Source organism: Ursus arctos, unplaced genomic scaffold (genome assembly GCF_023065955.2).
Source record: "Ursus arctos isolate Adak ecotype North America unplaced genomic scaffold, UrsArc2.0 scaffold_17, whole genome shotgun sequence".
In the NCBI taxonomy this organism is placed as follows: Eukaryota; Metazoa; Chordata; class Mammalia; order Carnivora; family Ursidae; genus Ursus; species Ursus arctos.
The window spans coordinates 42033406-42054190 of NW_026622841.1; positions in this window are offsets into that span (position 1 = coordinate 42033406).

Sequence of the window (20785 nt, forward strand, 5' to 3'; positions counted from 1 at the left end):
TACCTCCATAAAGATGGTCAAAGAAATTGAGTTAGTTACTCAGAGAAGTTTTACAAACGAGTGTTGATGTCAAGGCATAAAACTGTTTATCTACATCAGGCAATCATTTCATATCTAGGCAATCAAGACTCTCCGGAAGTGAATTGAAAGGAGGGGCCCAGCTCTGGCCACGTTCTGGGGCAGGTGGATTACTGAATGGAAATCCACAGCGTTGCCATTCTCTTTATGCTTGGTGACCTCTATGACCCGGGTGAGGCAATGTGAAATAAATCAGCGTTTTATCTGTTGCCGTCCCACCGCCCAACTTTGAATCTGAGTGTGTTTCAACCATATGTTTTCCCTCATTTTAAATTTTTTTCATGTGTTTCACATTTACTTTTACACCTGACTGGCGTATATTTTTGAGACTCAACTTTTCAGAAAAGATAAGGGAGAGCTGCCATGGCACAGGGTTACACGCAAAGTAAGCCCCCAAACTCCCAGGGACAAGAGTCTACCAGGCAAATACGCCTCCATTGACACTCCTCTTTCTTTTTAAAATGCATACAAATTTTCTATTTCTAATCAGTGCCTTCTCTCTTCAAGAGAGAGGGGGAAAAGCTTCCAGAGCAAAATAGCTTCACTGACATTTTCCCTCTGATGCGATGCTTATCTGCTTCCCTCTGAAGGCTTCTCATTGGGTTTATCTGTCTTATGCTTTTAACAGTTTCTGGTCTGATTATTGTTATTTGTACAGCCCTGAAGCCTTTTAATCTCTGCGGGTGGAGATCTATTATAAGAGCTTATTGCTGGAGAAGAACATGATTTTCAAAAAGACTTTTGTCCTTCAACGGTAATCAGCACACAAATGCATCCTGCTTCTTCCTCCTTTAACCTTTGCTGCCATTAGGGATGTTTTCATAGGGTTTTAGGTTTCCTAATCCAGTAATGAGCTACAACAATTTTATTAGGAAAAAAAAATGCAGTGAGAGAGGATAGAATATTGGTTTAGGAATGAGGAAATCCAGTCTAAGCGTAGTCCTCCACTCTGTGTAACCCTGGCTGGGCAAATTCTTTCAGGCAGTTTGGTTTGTCAACCTAAACACCTCTGAAACATTTGGGGGTTGACCTGGTAAGAGTCATATGCATGGAACAAAGCAAGTTGTGCATAAAAGATTAACCGAAATGATTTCATTAAAATTGATTTACCCCATCCAGACAAAAAGGGCAGAGGACAAAATGATTCCTCTGGAATTGGTTTGGTAAATTCCTCCTTAGGGGGCAGTGAGCCATTACTCAAATGGCTAATCCATAGGCCCACTTGCCCAGCTTCTAGGGGTCCCGCTCAGAATAGACCCATCTTCACTGCCATGATCACAGAGGAGACTGAATGAAAAAAAATTTTTTTTTCTTCCTTGTTTTAACAGAGCAGGAAGGAGAAAGGGGGTGGACAGAGTACTGGATTCAGGAAATCACACTGATGGAGAGAGAAGTTCCTCCAAGGAGAAAAAGAGGAATTGTAAACTTTCTCAAGGGATTCAACAGCATTGTTGTGTGAGTAAGTAAACTGTGTCCCCAGGCTGGGAGCAATTTAACGTCATTCAGTTTTCTCTCTCTCTTTCCTGGATCTCTCACCAATGGTGCAGACCTTAAAACCCTAGATTATAGACACTAGAGATGTCCCTGGACCTACAAATGTGAGGTCAAACTATTGCACTTTTTCTAGGAAGTATACTTCTATTGCATTTTTGTAAAGCAAATTGATTCATGACAAATTTCTTAGATTTGTTCTTCATGGGGTTCTGGAATCATACAATTTTGGTGAAATATAGTTAAATAAGTAACACAGGTATATACCTTGGCATAGATCAGATGCCAGGCAAAATGAACACCACCAAGACAAAAACAAAAAAAAACCCACAAAACAATATCTGCCCAAGTTATAATCTCAAATAGAATTAAATAGAGCAATTTTATTTGGGCCACAGTTTTTAATAATTTTGAAGCGTGATTTCCAATTGTGTTACGTAGCCTTTTGTGGGACTGAGTTTCTTCACCTTGAAAGTGGGTATAATTCCTAACTTTCTTGATTGTTGCAAATGTTAAATTATAGAATGTATTTACACGTCAAGCATGGTGTCTGACATATAAATTATAATCTTCACTTCTATTTTCTGCACCTTAATTTATTATATTGCAAACTGGAATTGCTTTTACATCCTGCTTTAAAATTACTGTGAGACAAAGGCCTAACAAATAATGGGGAAATATTGATAAAATCATTAGAGGACACATTGAGTATGAATAGATCACTTGCGTACTTCGCATTCTAGTAAAGTTTGAACCCGGGGAGAGCTCAAGAGTTCTGCCACATGGAGATGCATGACTGGACAAGGAAGCATTTGGCCAGGTGTTTTCACTGGCGTGTTGGTCAGAAAGCCACAAGAAATGGTGACGTTTGTACTTCTAGGTCCTCCATGTGACCCGACCCTATTGACAAGCTGTGACTATTCAACCTGACCATTTATAATCCTGGTGTAGTTTGTTCATCAGATGATCCAAAGTCACAGTCGTAAGTCCCTTAAACCTGAGAGTATGTGAGTCTTTCAAAAGAGCGAGCGGTACCTACTAGGGGTGACCGTGCTTGCAGACTTCACTGGGAGGGGCCAAGCAACTTTTCCAGGCTAATAAGATGGGCAAATGATGTGAGCAAATGAGGGCAGAGGTCTGACTGTGCAGCTTCTAGGACAGCAGCACAGAAGAGTCCCGTGCCCTTGGATAGTCTTACCTTTCCTCCTGAAGCAGTGGTGAGAATAGATCTCCTAATCCCGGAACAGTATAGAGAATCTGAGAACCAACCTGCAGATATTTTGAGCAAATCTATGTCAACTTTCTTCATCACATTGTGTCCCTGCTTATCCAACACTGAGGTGTATCCATGGGCTGTTCTTAGCCATTATACTGTTCATTCGGCATTTATACATCATACAAATACAGTGTATGATGCTGGTCACTTTCAACTGAGTTTCTCACCGTGGACTGTAATTTCCCCACCATATTTCCGCTCATTACCCCAGGTGCTTCTGCTGCTGCAGAGAATCTAAGAACTTCTCCAACTCCTTGAAAAGCAACTGTTGGAAGTTTTTGTTCTTTAATTAATCAAAGATGTTCTAGGCAGTCAAATACGGTTCAGTTCTCAGGGAACGATGTTGCACATATGCACCATAAACTAGGAAAATAAATGCAAGTTGCACACCTCACTACATTCAGGTAGTGCTTTCTGGGAAAATAATTAGTGCGTTATATTTAAGCTTATTTTTTCTCTTTTGTTCCTCTTTACCAGAGGATTATAGCTTTTGTTTTGGCTTAAAGTTGCTAATGAGACTATTACCAAGCACAGCTATTCTCTTTTTCCAACAAATGATTTCAGTTCACATACTTTCTCATTGTTAAGACTGTCAGTCTATTCTGTGATAATCAAACCTTAAAGTATTCTTTGATATAGTAAATGATCCCTATTGGTATTGAAGTCAAAATACTTATATACCCAGTCTAAGATTTAGGTCTGTGTGAGATGCAGTAAGAATTAGAAAAATCTTCTTGCTAAATTCATACCGAACTCCCATAACAGGCAGCAGCCAATAGTGTAGACATCCGTGTGTGTCTAGCAGAGGCCAAGGAGAAAACTAATTATAGGTTCTCCCAAACAAACCACTAAAATGTATTTGTTTCACAAAACCGAAGAGTAAATGTTCTGTTAAAGGATGTGTAAGATAAATGAAGACAGGAGGTTCAAAAATGTCCACTAGATGAGCTAATCTTTTCTCCTTTTCCATGAGCTTTCATTAAACTGTGGGGTTCTCTTTGTATCCCCAGCGCCTGATAGAGCCTGGCACATAGTTGAGACGCCATAAAAGACTATTGAGTCAATGAGGAACAGCACATCTTCAATCTCAAAAGAATATAATGCTGGGTATTTTTTTGTAACTTCATAGACTCATGTGTTTGTCTTTAGCTATCAAATGGTTGTGTGGATGTATGTATGCACGAAGACTTCAGATTGCAGTTTCTTTAGTTAAAAAATATCTATAGACTATCTATGCTCACTGAATGAGATACAGAAATAAATATGGTACAATGTTCAGCCTCCGAGGAGTAAGTAAATGATTCCCTTTTTATCATGGACAGCAAGATGGCAAAAGGAAATTGATTTCATGGTTGAAAATGTTAAATTTTCACTCAACTTTTTGGGTCGGATTGCCAGTTAAAATATGGAATACTTAGTTAAATTTGAATTTCAGATAAATAACAACTAATTTTTTAGGATAAGTATGTTCCAGATAGTTTTTGGCACATATCTATCCAAATATTCACCATCTGAAATTCAAATTTAACTAGACATCATCGTATATTTGTGTGTGTGTGTTTACACATGTGCATTAAATCCAGTAACCATACTTTTCAGGCTATTTTTTATACAGCAGAATCATCCAAATTGGTTTTCCTCTTTTTTAGACACCGTGGAGAGGGTACAAATTGTAAAATGCTTTAGTGGTAGAGAAAAGTAGGAGCTCAGAAGAGCATCAGGAGGAGAGCAAGGCCCTTGGATGATAATTAACCACAAAAGAAGCTACTTGTTCAAAATGTTGAGGTTGATCATGGGAACAGAAATGTTTATTCATTTGTTTGTGGAAGCATAATACTGTGTTTTAGGACCTAGGCTTTTAAGGCAGGCTGGGCAGTTCTATAACCTAATAATGCTATGATTCTGGACAAGAAACTTGTGTTTTCCATGACTGAGTGTCTCCATGCGACAAATGAAGACAAGTAGAGTACCAAAAGATAGACGAGCATTCCCTGGCATCTAGAAGCTAGCTTGACACTCACAATTTGGCCTTTTCCTGTTGGGTATAAGCAATTTCACAGAACACCAAGACCAGACAAAGTCACTCTGACCATATTGGATCAAGACAAAACTAAAATCAGTTCATAACCATGTATGAATACAGACAAACACATGAAGAGTAACCACACATCAAAAATGACCTAACACTGCCCCATCCTGGCTACTATGAGTGACTGGCTTATATAAAAGTTGTAAGAAGTTCCTTATCTACAACTTTATCCTTGGTCTAGTTTTCCCTCTTTCTAGAGAAGATTCATTAAGTTGTCCAGTCATGATATTAGTGCCACTTCCTGAGAGTATCCAGTTCAGAACAAAGACCTCAGTCCTTCAAATCTTCTGCAAATCACGTCACACAAACACCAATCCTTTCCAGCATGGTCTTACTGAGATGTCCTTTGCCATGTCCCTCCCCCATGGTATGCATTTTCCTTTGTCGCAAGGAGCCATTCAACTTATTCAACTGAAGGTGTGTTCCTGGTGGTCTTTGGTTGGAGAGCAATTTCATCATCACCTTCTCTTTCCCTTCTTTATTTGTCTTCAGGGTTCCATTTTCTCCTTGTGCCTTTTCCATGTATTATCACTAAACTGGGTCTGGGAGATATGGGTCTTATAAAAATATCAGTGAAAGAGTCATCATCATGAGTTCATGAAGTTAAATAAATAAAATCAAATGCCAAATTCTGGTAACTCTGTGATTGCTTCTGGGTTTCAAATAGGCATTTCAGGCTTACTTATTTTCCAGGTCCTTCTCCATTTTAGTAAGTGGTCTCTCAAGGACACTAGAATATTTTCAGAGTTGCTCACATTTTCCCATTTTTCAGCAGAAAAGAATCCAATGATACAATACCATGAAGAAAACGTTTACGGATAACAATATTTATTATGCTGGTTTTCTTGGATGTAGTTTCAGAGAACAATAATGATGGATATAGATGGGAAGTGAATGATACTTTCCATCCTTGAAGGCACTATCTATCTACTTCTAGGCCAACTTTAGGGGTGTGGATTCTGCTATGGACCACAATCCTGGGACATGAGCAACCCTGATTCTTTGGTCCCACACCCCTCTGTAGTCCTCTTCTATCATTAGTGGTAAAAACATTTCCCTTTCTCATTATTTTTGTTGAGTGAGGAATCCCATAATATTTCAGCTCCAAGTTTGGCAGCATAAAACCCAGCCCAGCAATCCCCATAATTTGTGATATTGGATGGTGCTGGGTATCAAAAATATTGATTGAGTTTTTTCAAATTACACACACCTGGGGTGGAGAAAGTTAGAGAACTGGAATGAAAGTTTGAATCAGAAGTATGAGTATATGCTTTGAAAACTCTCCAGGTGATTCTTATTTGACCCAATTCCTAATTCTCTAAGAACTACTCCATAAATGCAGCACTACCTCTAAATCAAAATGAAATAGAATACTTTAAAAAAAATCAAATTTAGGATCAAGGTACAATCTACTATTTAATACTATTTGTAGTTCAAACTCTTAGCAAATTTAGAACAGAATCCCACATTTATCTGAGCTGATCTAATTGCTGGTTCTGCCACAATTCCACGGCACATGATGAACCAGGGCCAAGCCCTGAAGAGCAGTAGCAGATCTCACTGAAAATCTAATTTAAGGGGTAGGAGCAGGGATGCTTCAGTTACGGTTGCTGAGGTCATGGCTAGCCAACCTCTATTTTTCATTCCCTAATAATTTTCTCAGAATAACACCTTTGGATATACAATCTATCTTGCTTAGTTTGGTCTCAAAAGTGAATTTGAGAGAGAAAGTCTTCAGCGAAATTCAGTATGTTTTAAAGTTATGCTGCCGTGATCAGCTGAATTGTCTTTGCTTCAAGAATAAACCAGCAGAATTTGCTTCAGGATATATACCGCTCGATGTTTATGGCTTGATTTCAACCCCAGAATGGTTTATTTTGAATGTCCAAATTACGTGGACATTCTAATACGGGCAATGATAAATGATAAATGAAGTTTAAACAAAATGTTTCTTGTCTACTGGATTGCTCAAAGCATAATATAGATGTGACAGAATGAGTCTTTCCTCCATGCTGAAAATAGATGAATGGTAAATATTTCCTCCTTAATTTAATCACGATGTCTTCAAAACAGAGGCCAGAAGCAATTTGTTGAAGAGCTCCACATAACCATTGTAAAGCCCAGTAGTTCAGCCTGAAATCTTTCCAGATAGGAAGAAGACAGACTGAATCACAACTTGGGTTTTAGTATCAGGTAGTTCGTGACTTACTCAGAGGAAAGGTGTCAGTCTTTGCACCGAGTACCTGTTCTTTTGTCAGATACTGGGTAAAACCCCATGCACAAATAAAAATCAGTCAAACAAACAAGCAAATAACAACAGCAAAAAAAAAAAAAAAAAAAAAATGAGGCGGATCTTTGGCCTGCTATTATCGAATCTTTCAAAAAGGACGGCCTGGATATTCTTTGGCATTCCTAGGTTTGGTCATCACCCAAGGAGAGGGCTAAGGTTTGAACTTGGAGGGAAGTTTTCTGGAGTGCTCACCAATTAGCAACGTTTCGAATATTTTATGTCAATTAAGTGATGGATAAAAACCACCTTTCAAAAAGCCTATCTCAAAAAGCCAGGTAACTATAATTTTTATGTTTGTTTGATTAAAAAACACGATAGAAAACAGGAGGTAACATTCAAATGCTTCTGTTCATTGTTCATGTTTAGATGTTCATAAATTTTGCAGTGATTTGGGTGATGGAAAATGCGAGCAACCGGGAGAAGAAAATACCCAACACCTTCTTCAAAGCAAAAGCTATTTTCTGTAACAAACCAATGTAAAGAATTTCTTTGCCTTCTTATCTCCCAGTTTGACTTGTTGCTCCCCCATCCCGCAGTCACCTTCCCCACCCCCCACCCAAGCTTGGCTTCCCCTTGCCTTTAACTATTCAATGCTAGGGAAGGCTCTGGCTCTACCTACATCGTGGATTAGATTAGATTCTGAATAGGTTAGATGATACTTGAGCTTTGCATGTTTGAATATTTTGGCTTCTGACTTCAGTTTCTGCAACTCATGAAAATTAAACATACTTATTTCTAGGACAATATGCATTTATTTATTTCTAGTATAACTTGTATTTTTACTTCTGGTACAACTGACACCTTCATGAGGTGAGCGTATCTGGAATCTGGTCAGTTTGGGGGTATTTATCTCTGCGCAATTCCTGGAGAAACTCTGACTCTCTTTACAGTTTAATGGTCCTCTAGAGTTAAAGGACAGGAGCAGCACTGCCAGCCTGCCCTTCGGGCCGGCGGAGGAACTCTGTAGAAACTGGCTCCTACGTGAGCTGCCTGGAACAGGAGGGAAGGAGCTGCCGCACACGACACCAGGCGTGTTTGCTGGGAAGCAGGGAGGCATCTGGTCATGTTTTATTTGCCACCACTCAGGCCTGCAGTCATCTTCACGGCAACAAATAAATTCTAGAACATATAATCCTGATGAATGAATTTCTGAGAAAACCACTTGATGAGGAAGTGCTTTAAAAAAAACACTCATTGTATATCTTTATTGTTCAATGTTTAAAATAATTGACTATTTTAACTTTTGCTGCTTTTCTTACTGGAGTAACCTTAACAATCCTGAATATGAGACCTTACGTTGCAGGGCAGCAAATAGAGTGTCCGAAGTCTTGGGAGTACTAAATAAATGGCAATCAGGAAAAATCGTGAAAATGCCATCCATTGCTGTTATCGGCTGAGGTGTTTGATCAGCCCCTACTCTATTTGTAATTAATTTAATCAGTGTGTTTGACCCCAGTATGTGGAAGCACTGTGCAAGGAGAGGGTGAAAGGAGGCAAGAGAAAAAGGGCATCTACCTTAACCTTCCATGGTTACGTGACAAAGAGAAGAAAGAACATGGTAGAAAGAACAAAATATTGCGAGACCACTAAAGAGAAGCAGTGATTTCTGTTTGCAAGATCTCATGGAGAATAAATCATCCACTCAGCTCAATTTCGTATATCTTTACAGATGCCAATTACATGCCAAGCTCTGTGCAGGTGCGAGGTCTGTGAGGGCCTCTAAATCCTCCCTGAAAGGCTCTCAGAGTCTAATCAGGAAACAGACACAGAAACAAACAAACAAACAGGCATGAATGGAGGCAGAGGAGAATATGACCCATCTTTAGAAATTATTATTAATTATTCCTGGGTTGTACATTGAAACAAGAGGAAGTGATTGGAAATGTATGAGCTAGATGAAAGACAACTGTTTATGTCATGCGAATGACTTGAAATGTAACATTAAAATATTACATTTTATGCTTAAGATAGGCCATTTCCAGCATTAGAGTGACTCCAAAATATTTATCCATATTCCTGTCATAACATATATGACACGTTTTATGTTTTAACTCAGTTTCTCTTACCATAGTCTGAATTCCTTCAAGGTAATCAATATATCTTGATTGCCATACCTCATCCATAGTAGATGCAATGTAAATAGTGTTTGAACCTAATTGATTATCAGCACAAATTATTTTGGAGGAAAAAAATATTTAGCACAGGCCCACTACACCAACTACTTCCTAAACAGTAGTTTTCAAAATAAGCTGGTAGTTGCCAAAATTAAACGTACTTTTTTTCTCCAGACAGATCTTTGTTGAAAATACAGCCTCGGTTGCAAGCATAATTGCTTCTATAATTCTAGAACTAGCAGTGAATAAAAATTAGAATAAGTAATAAACAGCAAATAGTTTGCAGTTATTAAATAGTCCCATTTTTATGGAAGATTTGGTGGCATGTTTATATATCATCCATGGGGAAAAAAATACCCTAAATTCTTTTATCCACTGTAGGCTTTTTTATAAGGAATTGTAATACCTGAATAGTGTCAGGGAATCCAAATGATGCAGTCCCTTTCTCATGATTTAAATACTCTTACTTTTAAGTGGCTGTGATTCTGGTAGTTAAAAATCAGAACCAGCTAATAGTATTCCATCATTAAGTTGTGTTTCCTGGGTTATTTGGGATGCTCCCACCTCGACCCCATTTAACTATTGGTGTGCTTCTTAGGTTCCCAGAGAATACATGCAGAAAATGCACACCAGACAGACGCGTAATCTTTATACTTGCCCGAATTCCATCCCTGAATCTCTGACGGGACCCTGACTCTGCTGAGCTATGTTTCCCCGTGGGTGCAGTACAAAGGTCCACTTTGTTAAGAGCAGACATGAGGGCCACCTGGATGGCTCAGTCGGTTAAGCATCTGCCTTCCACTTAGGTCATGCTCCTGGAGTCCTGGGATCCAGCCCCACATCGGGCTCCCTGCTCGTCGGGGAGACTGCTTCTGTCTCTGTCTGCTGCTCCCCCTGCTTGTGCTCTCTTTTTCTCTCTGAACAAATTAAAAAAAAAAAGAAAGAAAGAAAAAAAGAGCAGACACGAGAAACCTAGGCCCTGCCTTCATTCTTCTTCCCCCTTCCCTGTTTTCACTCCACTTTCCAACAGAAAAGGCTCCTGCTCTACCGGCTACATAGGAGAGAAGAAAGGGAAGAAAGCGGCGATGTGAAGAAAGCAATTTTTCAAGGGGTTGTCCCAGACCGGTACTGTTCATTTCCCCTCTGAAAGCCATAGCCCTTGGTACGATAGCCTCGTCATATGTCCTCAGCATACATTCTTCTTTTGGAGTGAGAAGAATCCCTGATTCATGCTGGAGGATGAAAGAATGTGACCAACTTGAACCTACTTAGAACCCTTGTCAGAGCTAGAAGGGGCTTTTGAGGCGGCCCAGACGAGTGGTTCCCAGCCTCAGCTTTGCCGCAGGCCCCCTGACGACAGTGACACACTCCATGGGTAACATGGAGGGTGGTGACTAGGGAAGCGATTCTTCTGAAGAGAGCACAGAGCAGGCTCTACAGGACCTTGCAGGGTAAGAGAGCACTTGCATCAAAAGACCAGGCTGCCACCAGCGCCATGCAAGACATTTAAAAGGACACTGCTTGGGACAGAACTGCCTAGAGGTGGGAGGACCTTTGTGGATTGTTGCTTGAAATAATCCTATTTAGAGGGGAGAAAACTGAAGCTCAGGAAGGTGAAGAGATTTGTTCTCATCCCACCGCTAGCTACCAACAGACTCAGAGAGACGTCAATCTTACCTCCGTAAGTGGTTTTATCACATCCTACTGCGTCCTCATTGCATGTAGATTTCGTGTAGCATTTCTCTGTGCCCAGTAGGAAAGATGGGAGGCAGGCAAGAAGGAAGCAGAGAGGGTGGAAGGAGTGGAGGAAAGGAGGAATGTAAGGAAGGAAGGAGGGACAAAAGAGGCAAACAACAATAAAATATAAGAGAACAAACACGGGAAGCAGACAGGACCCAGAGTAGCCTGGCAGCGGAGTTCAGACTGAACAAGGTCCGTGAGCACCGCTGTCCAGCGACCGGGCTCTATGCCTGAGGAATGGAGGGGCTGGTAGAGCAAGTTCACAATTGCTTGGGAGGACTTCCTGTCCTACAGATGGTGTGGGCAAGACGAACAGGCTCTTCTCTGTGTCCGGGTGCTATTCTCCTAGGAAGTCCCTCATGTCCCCAAAGGGGACAACTTAATGGAGCATCAGCCAGCTGGAGCCTTCACCTGTCAAACCTCATCCATTCAGAACGGTTGGAATTCTAAGGTCAGAGTTGCCATCCTTTTCCTTGAGATTCTTATTTCTGTTAAAATGTACATAGTCCGGAGGAAGCACCCAAGAGGGTTCTGGTCGGGACTGCATGATGAAAGCAGGAAGCCACTGTCCGTGAGGCGCAGTTACTAACAAGAGTTACCTCTGAAAGTGGAGCAATTCCAGCAGATTTTGAGCGGCTTGTGCGCTGAAGATGAGCATGACGTCAGTACGTTTCTGCCCGACTTTGACCCTGCTTGGAAGGAAGTCCTTGCCTCTCATTTCCAGTTAAAGTAAAAAAAGAGATCTTTTTTTTTTTTCCCCAAGAGTCATGGAGAAACTGAAAAATAATTAAGGTGGAGATGTTTAAAAGAGTGTTTTGGGGAGCATAAAAAAGACACACTTTCTAGATTAAATGTGTTCTCGAGTTGATTTTGTTTTATTCTGCACCTATTAATAATCCAGAATATATACCAATACATCATTCCAATTAATGTTTATTAGGTACTATGTTCTTGTCACCATGCAGATAGTTTACTTACTTTTTTAGCTTTTTGATGGGGAGCGGGTTCCATCCAGTACTTCCTTCCCCGTTTCGGGGAAAGAACACCCTGCCTCCTTCCATGTGATTTGGGGTTCTGCCACCACTGGTATCCCACATACGACTCACTCCTCTGTTCCCTCCCCTATTTCTGTTCCAATACTTTCCCCTCAAGCTTGGCACACAGATATATGCCCGTGTTCTAAGGGAGAGTTGGATTCTGTCCCAATAACATGAATTTTGAAGCAGGATGCACAAGGGCACAAAGGAGACTGACGTTTAATACTCTCACTTTGGGAGTCCGCAGGGTGGGCTGTGGCTCTTGCTGCTGAGATCTGCAAAGCTACCCCGGCACTCAGCTTCCCTGGGGCCTGACTGTTTCCTCTTCCTTTGACTCATTGAGCCCCTGTAGGTTCCAATTAATCCCCCCTTTTTGGCTTTAATTAGTCAGATATGATGCTTTTAAACAGAAGAATCATTTTGCATATAGAATTGCAAGGATAGAGAGGTGAAGTAAAGTCACATGACTGCCAGGATTTTTATGGAAAACTACATTTTTTTTTGAAAGATTTTATTTGTCAGAGAGAGAAAGAGAGAGAAAGCACATGCAGGAAAAGTGGCAGGGAGAGGGAGAAGCAGGCTCCTGCTGACCAGAGAGCCTGACGAGGGGCTCACTCCAGCACCCTGGGATCATGAGCTGAGCCGAAGGCAGAGGCTTAACCCACTGAGCCACCCACGCACCTCGGAAAACTACATTTTCAAGAGAAAGTTCTATTGCTGATTTGTTGTTGTGTTGTACTACTCGTCTTTTTCTTTTTTTTTCCTTTCTTTGCTTTGACATGGTCATCTTACTCTTTTATTCCTTTAGTTAAACCAACTTCAGGTCCAGAAATCAAAGATTGTCTTTGGCCACCTTAAGAAACACTCTAATATTCATTCTAAGTGTATAAATTGAAATCCAGTATAAAATTCTGATTACCCCTTCTGGTGAACTGTGGTGTGGCAAGCATATTTCTGAAATGTGACTGTTTGCACTTGAAAGGATTTTGTTCCATACTTCAGTGTCCTCAAAGCATCATTTCTTCTTTACCACTCTGCATTAAAAACTCAAAGCTCCACTTTTCATTCCCCAAAGTTTTTCCAAAAAACATACTTTGAAATAAGCCCTTAGAGTAGAGCAATCGGCTGGATATAGGGACTGAAGAGTGTTGGCTTATTCTTCCATTTTTGTTCTTGTGAATTAGCAAATGCATTTCTGATTATGACCCTTAAATCAGAAGGAAATGTTGGATAAATTCAACATTATAAATAATTCAGTAAGTAGGATGCATAATTTTGTCTTTCTTTACGAGATAACATGCTGACATTGCTGTATTCAGAAAGGCTCATTTCAGTAGGTATGATTACAGCAAGTCTTCATTTAAGGGGCTATGAATACTTTTCTTTATCTTTAGATAAGATATGCAGAATTCTTTTTTTTCCCTAACAAAGAATGATATTTTTGATCTTGGAAACAACAAATATTCTGATAGAGATAGAAATTTAACATATTACTTCGGAGACATCTCGTTCATTGCACGCTCCTTACTCTGCAGAACACTAAACCTGTGGAGCCATAGATGTATTTTCATGACAAATCTCTTCTTAATGCTAAGCAGGGTTGAGAAGTTCATAGAAAATGTGCTGGTTAGCCATTCTCATTCCCTCCATTTGTCCAGAGAAGTTTTGGTAAAGGAAATTGTGTATATAACTGAATAAATAAAACACAACAATTCCATACCTCTTGTCCAATTTTTTTTCACTAGACACACAATTATTTTCATTCATTCCCCAAAGCCTCTACTATTAAAAAGATGAGTAAATTGCAGACGGAAGCTTTTTAAAGGTGTCTAAGCACAAAGAAAAGGAATGATTTCACATTTCTGAGAACCATTGTATTGCTTCTGGAGTGAGTTTTACTTTTTCATAAATATCATGTCAATTCAATAGAAGTTAGATAAAAGCAAATGGCATTATTGTGTTTAGAAATCGAGAGGCAAATGAAATATCCAAAATATACACTTAGATGTAATTCTCTCTCTTTTGGTAGATAACCTAGTAGTAGCTTTCTTTTTAGCAGCTCAGAAATATTTTTTCCTTTTGTCCCTTTATATTATAAAGTGGAATAAAGGGATGATAAGATACTTTCTAAAGACAATTTTATTATAAATTAAAATTTATCAGATGTGAAAAATTTATTTTATCCATATGATTTGCTTTGGTCATGGATTTTAAGAAACTAGTGTAAAAATAAAATTATAAATATTTTTCTCAATAGCTATCACATTTCAAAACTAAAATTATGTGGTTATTTCATAAAGCTTTTCTGCTATCTAATATATGGAATTATTTGGAAAAGTTGTTTAGGGACCAGTTTATTGTTTTCTGAGAGAAACTTGGATCAACTGATTTTTAAAAATTATTTACTTATTTGTTCATCTATTTACTTATGTCATCTCTACACCCAACATGGGGCTCGAACTCATGACCCCAAGATGAAGAGACACACGTTCCTCCGACTGAGCCAGCCGGGTACCCCTGGATCCACTGATTTATTTATTTATTTTTTTGAGGTTTCTTAGCTGGACTTTTAGTAATTTTGTGCCTAACCTAAGAAATAACCCGCAGAGCTGAAGACTGAGCCTTAATTAAACCTAAGAACTCTTTACAAAACATGTATTTAAGGAGTTCTCATATATTTTCCTAAGTGAAAAGGATATAATACAGTGTTTGGTTGAATAAATATTCACATCCACATCTTTGGGCTAAATACAAAGCAAGTGAGAGTTAAGTGGGGCCAGGATGAACTCTCTATTACCTTGAAGGTGGTTCATAATGGTAAAGCTGCTGGTTGTCCAGCGCCACAGTGAGCCAAGGACGTCCATGGTGCTCACATTGTCTCACTTACGCCTTGCAACAACCTTATGAGCAATATGGATTTATGAGCGATAGAAAATGTTAAGCAGTTAATGACATTGTATGGCTTGTAAGTGGCAGGGCTACATTTTTTTTTAAGGTTTTATTTATTTATTTGACAGAGATAGAGACAGCCAGCAAGAGAGGGAACACAAGCAGGGGGAGAGGGAAAGGAAGAAGCAGCCTTCCGGCAGAGGAGCCTGATGCGGGGCTGGAGCCCAAAACACCGGGATCATGCCCTGAGCCAAAGGCAGACGCTTAACCACTGTGCCACACAGGCACCCCGCAGGGCTACATTTTAATCTGACTTTAGAATTTGTTCTGTTAACTGCTAGGCTAGGGACTAGTGTGTTTGCCGTCTTGGTCCCATTTTCTCCAGTTCCTTCTCCACTCTGATAATCCTGTTAAACTCTTCATTTCACAGATCCAGAGCGTAATAACAGATGGCCTATGATCGTATCAGCTAATACTTACTCAGCCTATTGTGCTCCCAGTCTTGTTCTAAACGTTTTAGTATCCCCGTGTTAATGACAGAGAACGTATTTACATCATAAGGCTAGGGAGGAAGACTAAGAAGGAAGCTGTTAGTGCTGAGTTGTGTCCCTTCAAAACCCATATATTTAATCCTAACCCCCAGTACCTCAGAATGGGCTTGTATTTGGAGATAGGGTCTTTCAAAAGGTAATTAAATTAGGGCCCAATCCAATATGACTGGCGTCTTTATATGAAGAGGAAATTTAGACACAGACAGGTTTGGAGGGAAGACCATGTGAAGACACAGGGCAAAGATGGTCATCTACAAGCCAAGGAAAGAGGCCTCAGAGGAGCTAACCTTGCTGACGGCTTGATCTCAGACTTCCAGCCTCCAGAATTGTAGGAAATTAATTCTATTATGTAAATTTCTGTTGTGTACCCGGTCTCTGGTACTTTGTTCAGTGGCTCTAGCAAATAATATCGAGGTCGATAAAAAGGTTATTTGCTAAAATAAGTTAACACGTGGAATAAATTTAATTCCACAATCCCAATGACTTGCATTGATTGGAGATTATATCTAAATAGGTTGAATTGTTATTACCCAGATATGTTAAGTTGGTTGCATTCTGAGCTCTCACAACTTAGGCAGTGGAAACATGCAAACAATATAATCTAGTCCACTTTTTTTTTTATGTCTGTTGACCAGTAAAGACTGGTGCTTGGATCAAATAAGAAAATGGCTGTAAGATGAAAATTAATGGATTCCTAACAATTGATTAACCAAGAAAAAAAGCAAAAAAAAAAAAAAAAACAAACCATAAAACACTTAGTTGCCAATGAGAATCAAATGCCAAAAAGGAAGAATTTAACGAATGAGAAATGCTTAACGAGAAGACATGAGAGTTGTTTTTGTTATCATTTGTTCCAAGAAAGGTCATTGCTTTTATAGGTCAAATTGAACTCTGAGAACGTTCTCTCCCTTTCTCTGCCCTGTGAGGATTCATTATTATAATGCATGACCACCAGCATTCATCACAGCTGGATTTTCAAGGGGACTTTCCAGAGTTCTTTGAAAACTTTGTTTCATGGTTCTTTATTTCTTTGGTGGGAAGTAAGATAATTAACTTTTATCTGCTTTTTACTTGTGCAGTCTTTAAAAGAGCAGAGAGTATTTCACCTGTGACATTTTCCATTTAGCCATCATCACCTCAGAGTAGTGAATCCCAAAGTGTTTTACAAAACTCCAGTTCTACAGACTATTAATAGAAATTGCATCTTTTTACTTAGAACTCACTTTTGAGAAATTTGTGTTGTATAACCAACTCACATCAAACCAGTAAAGGTCCATAATTTTATTTTAACATCCAAAATTTCCAAAATCGAACATTTTAGAACTTTATAAACTTATTTCAAAATTATTTTTTAATCTAGACTAACATTGAAAGCCAACTGGCTGGATGAATCTGAGAGGTAGATCAATGAATTATAAAGTGTCAAGGATCTGAACAGACAAATTTAATTTGTAGCTAGCAAATAATAAGGGTAATGATGGTGGGATGCTTGGGTGGCTCAGTCTATTGAGTGTCCGACCCCTGGTTTCAGCTCAGGTCCTGTTCTCAGGGTCCTGGGATCAAGCCCCGCGTCGGGGTTCATGCTCAGTGGGGAGTCTGCTTTCCTCCCTCTCTCCCTCTGACAGTGCCCCCTGCTCGTGCTCTCTCTCCCTCTAAAATAAATAAATGAGTCTTTTTAAAAAAAAAGATGGTGGTGATGATGATAATGCTGACAATGATGAGCATCTGGTGACTATTGACTAGGTTTTAGACCATGAACTCACAGCTTTGTAGAGGCTGTGCGTGCTAAGGTCTATTGTGAAGTTCCGATAATAGAATGTGGTATGCACCCTTTCTTAAAATGATTTCACATCGGCGATTTCTCTTTTTGTGAGCATCTAGTAGGACTCATGCCTGGATGAGGACAGTTTGGGAAAGGGTATGGTAAGCTCATATTTTCCCTTAAGATTGGCATCAGTTTCAGTTACTACTTGCTCTTAGAATTATAGAATTATTTCTGGGAACTGGAGAGGATGCTATGTAAGCCCCCTTTATCTTCTCACAACAGAAAGAAATACTCACAACAAGTGTATAAGTTAGCTATGTCTGCATAACAAGCCCACCAAACTTCAGTGGCTTAAAACAGCATAACCATTTATTTAGCTCACAGATTAATGTGAGTTGATTTATTTAGGTCTGCAGATTAATGACTTAGACTGGGCTCAAGTGTGTGGTTTTTCTGGTTTTTGCTGGGCCCACTCCCATGGCTGCAGGCTATAGACAGTGGGCTTTCTCATGTCTCTTGAGCCCCAGATAGAGTAACAGAGTTCTCTTCCAAGTAGTCTCTTATCCTCCCTAATCCAGGGTTGTTCACATGGTAGCTGCCAAGTTCCAGAAGACGAAAGGGAAGCATGCAAGGACTCTTAAGGCCTAGGATTAAAACTGGCACACTATCACATTTTATAAGTCACAGGTGCAGCCCAGCTACCCAGTATTCGTTTTAGGCTGGTCTTTTAACCTGATTTATAGTAAATTTTTGCCATTCATAAATAGTTAAATAGTATAATTTGTCAATTATTAATTTAAGGGTTCCAGGCTTGATGTCTTATTTAGAAAAACTTATTTATTTGATAATTTTTCCTTAAAAAATTAAAAAATTCATGAAAGTATAAACTTATACATTAAAAACCTTGAAGAAAATATGGAGATTTTTAAACCGACCTCAATATGGGAAAGGACTCCTAAAACTGAAAAGCAGTAGGAGAAATTGCCAAAAAACAAGGCTCAACAGATTTGCCCTTATAAAAAACAAAGTGTGTGTCACTCCCAGCTAATGAACTTGCCTTCCAATTTAGTAAAGAAAACAGAAGGCAATCAGAAGGGAACTTTCCAGTTTTTACCAGTATATCCATCTACCAGCATCCATGTCTTCATCTTCTATCTCACCTCATGTCACTATGGATAAAGGATCCATATTCCCATCTAAAGTCAAAACTTCCATTGGTCTAGTAGATTCCTGGGCCTCTTTCGAACTCAGTACATTGCTGCATTGAATCTTCTCTGTTTAGAGTCTTTTCCCCTCTTTCTAGGTCTTTCTCATCAACATACAAACAAGCCCTATTACTCTCTCTAAAATAAATGCCTCTCATTCACCTTCCCTCTAGCTACCACTGTTCCCCTTTGCAGCGAAGCTCAACCCAACCACTGTCTTTACTTGCCATTACCAACTCCTTTCCTCCTATTGTTCTCTCAAACCCCTTTGAGGAGGATATCACCCAAACTCTTCCTGTCAAGGTGACCCATAACTTCCATGTCATTGTACGCATGGGATGTCTGAATCTCTGTCTCCATCTTACCTAATCTATCACCGGCATTTGATTCCTTTGATTATTCTCTCTTCTTTGAACTTTTTCCCCTATATTTGAGGACTCTTACAGCTTTCTTCCTCCCAAATGGCCCCTTCGACTCTTCTGCTGGTTGGTATTCTCCAGAACTCAGACTTTGTTTCTCTTCTCTTAAATATCTACAGTCATTCCTTTAGTGACCTCAATCTCATCTACTGGTTTCATGCATTACTCATGTGTGATGACTCCCAAATGAGTATCTCTAACTCTAACTTCTCTCTTAAAGTTGCTTTATTTCCAATTGACTACTGATCATCTTCATGAACATTCCATCCTTTGGCTGAGGCCAAAAATCTTAGAGTCATCATTGACTCATTTGCACCTTCCGGAAACTTGCCTTGAGTAAATCCTATCAAGTCTTCCTCAGTGTATATCTCAAGACTGACAACGCTATGTTATTAACACCCTGTTCTATCTCTTGTTTGGATTATTACAGTAACCTCCTAACCAGGGTACCTGCTTCAACTCATTCCCAATATGACATGCAGAATAAGCTCAGAGTCAAATGCACTTATGTATGTAGAATTCCGTAATGATCCATGTCTCATTCAAAGTGAATGCCAAAGTCTAACAAGGCTTTGCACCAGGCTTTATGATAGAGGTTCCCATAACCTCTCCTATAGCATCCCAACCTCAATCGATTCCAGCCCACACTAGTATTTCCTTGACTCTTCCTGAAACATAACTGGCATATCTCCCCTGTCAACTTTGCACTGTTATTTCTTCTGGCTGGCTAGCCCCACACGTCCTTCAAGTTTTCGCTCAAGTGTCACCCCTCCTGGACCCTACTGAAAATTGCAGCTTTTATGTCCTCTGTATCACTTTGATCCATGGTATCATCACCTAACATGATATCAATTAATTTCTGTTTGTTGTCCTCCCTCAGCTAGAACACAAACTTCCTGAAGGACGGGATCTTTAACTATTTTCTTCGAGTTTCACAAAGGTTCAAACTTTTTATTGTTTTGTTCATTCCTGTATCATAGAGCTCAGAACTGTATGCAGCCCACAGCAAGCTTTCAATAATTATATCATGAAAGAATGTCGAAAGGAACTCTGAAGAAAATTAAAATAGAAATTAAAGTTGGGGAAATATTTAAAAAGTTATCACTTATATATTCGATATCTGGTGTGTTTATAGATAAATAAGAAAAACACTAACATCTCTATTAAAAAATAAGCAATCACTGATGAAAAAATTCTCAGAAATAAAGTATACACACAAAACTGTGCAACCTTATTATGTAATAAAAATACGCATTACAATAATACAATTTTATGTTTTTTCATGAATTTGGTAGAGATAAAATTTTTAATGGTTAAGTATATTAAGTTTGTGAAGAAATGGATACTTTGATATATTTTTAATGTCCTTTAAACAATTTTGTCATATACGTAAAAAAGCCTTCGTGGTATTTAAACGTTTTGACTCCAAAAGTTTACTTTCAGAGATTTGTCTTACTAATTAGAGATACCTAACAATGCATAAGAGAAAAACAAACAAATAAACAGACAAACATGAAAACCATCGAAATACCTACAATGGGGGAATGGCTTAAAACATAATGACTATATATTTAAATATTGTACAGCTATTAAAAACATGCTTTATAAAAATATTTACAACAGGAAGATAAACTTTTTATAGCAATGAGCTTGACCTTGAATCTATCCATAAACCCAATTCTAAATTTAACCCTTACCTCAAACTGAAAATATAATATAATCATAATCACAATTTTACAAGGAGAATTTAAATGTATATATGCACAGATAAAATTGAAGGAAATGCAATATCATTTTCACAATGGCTTGTAGCACCGTTGTAGCCCTAGGAGTCGGTCTTA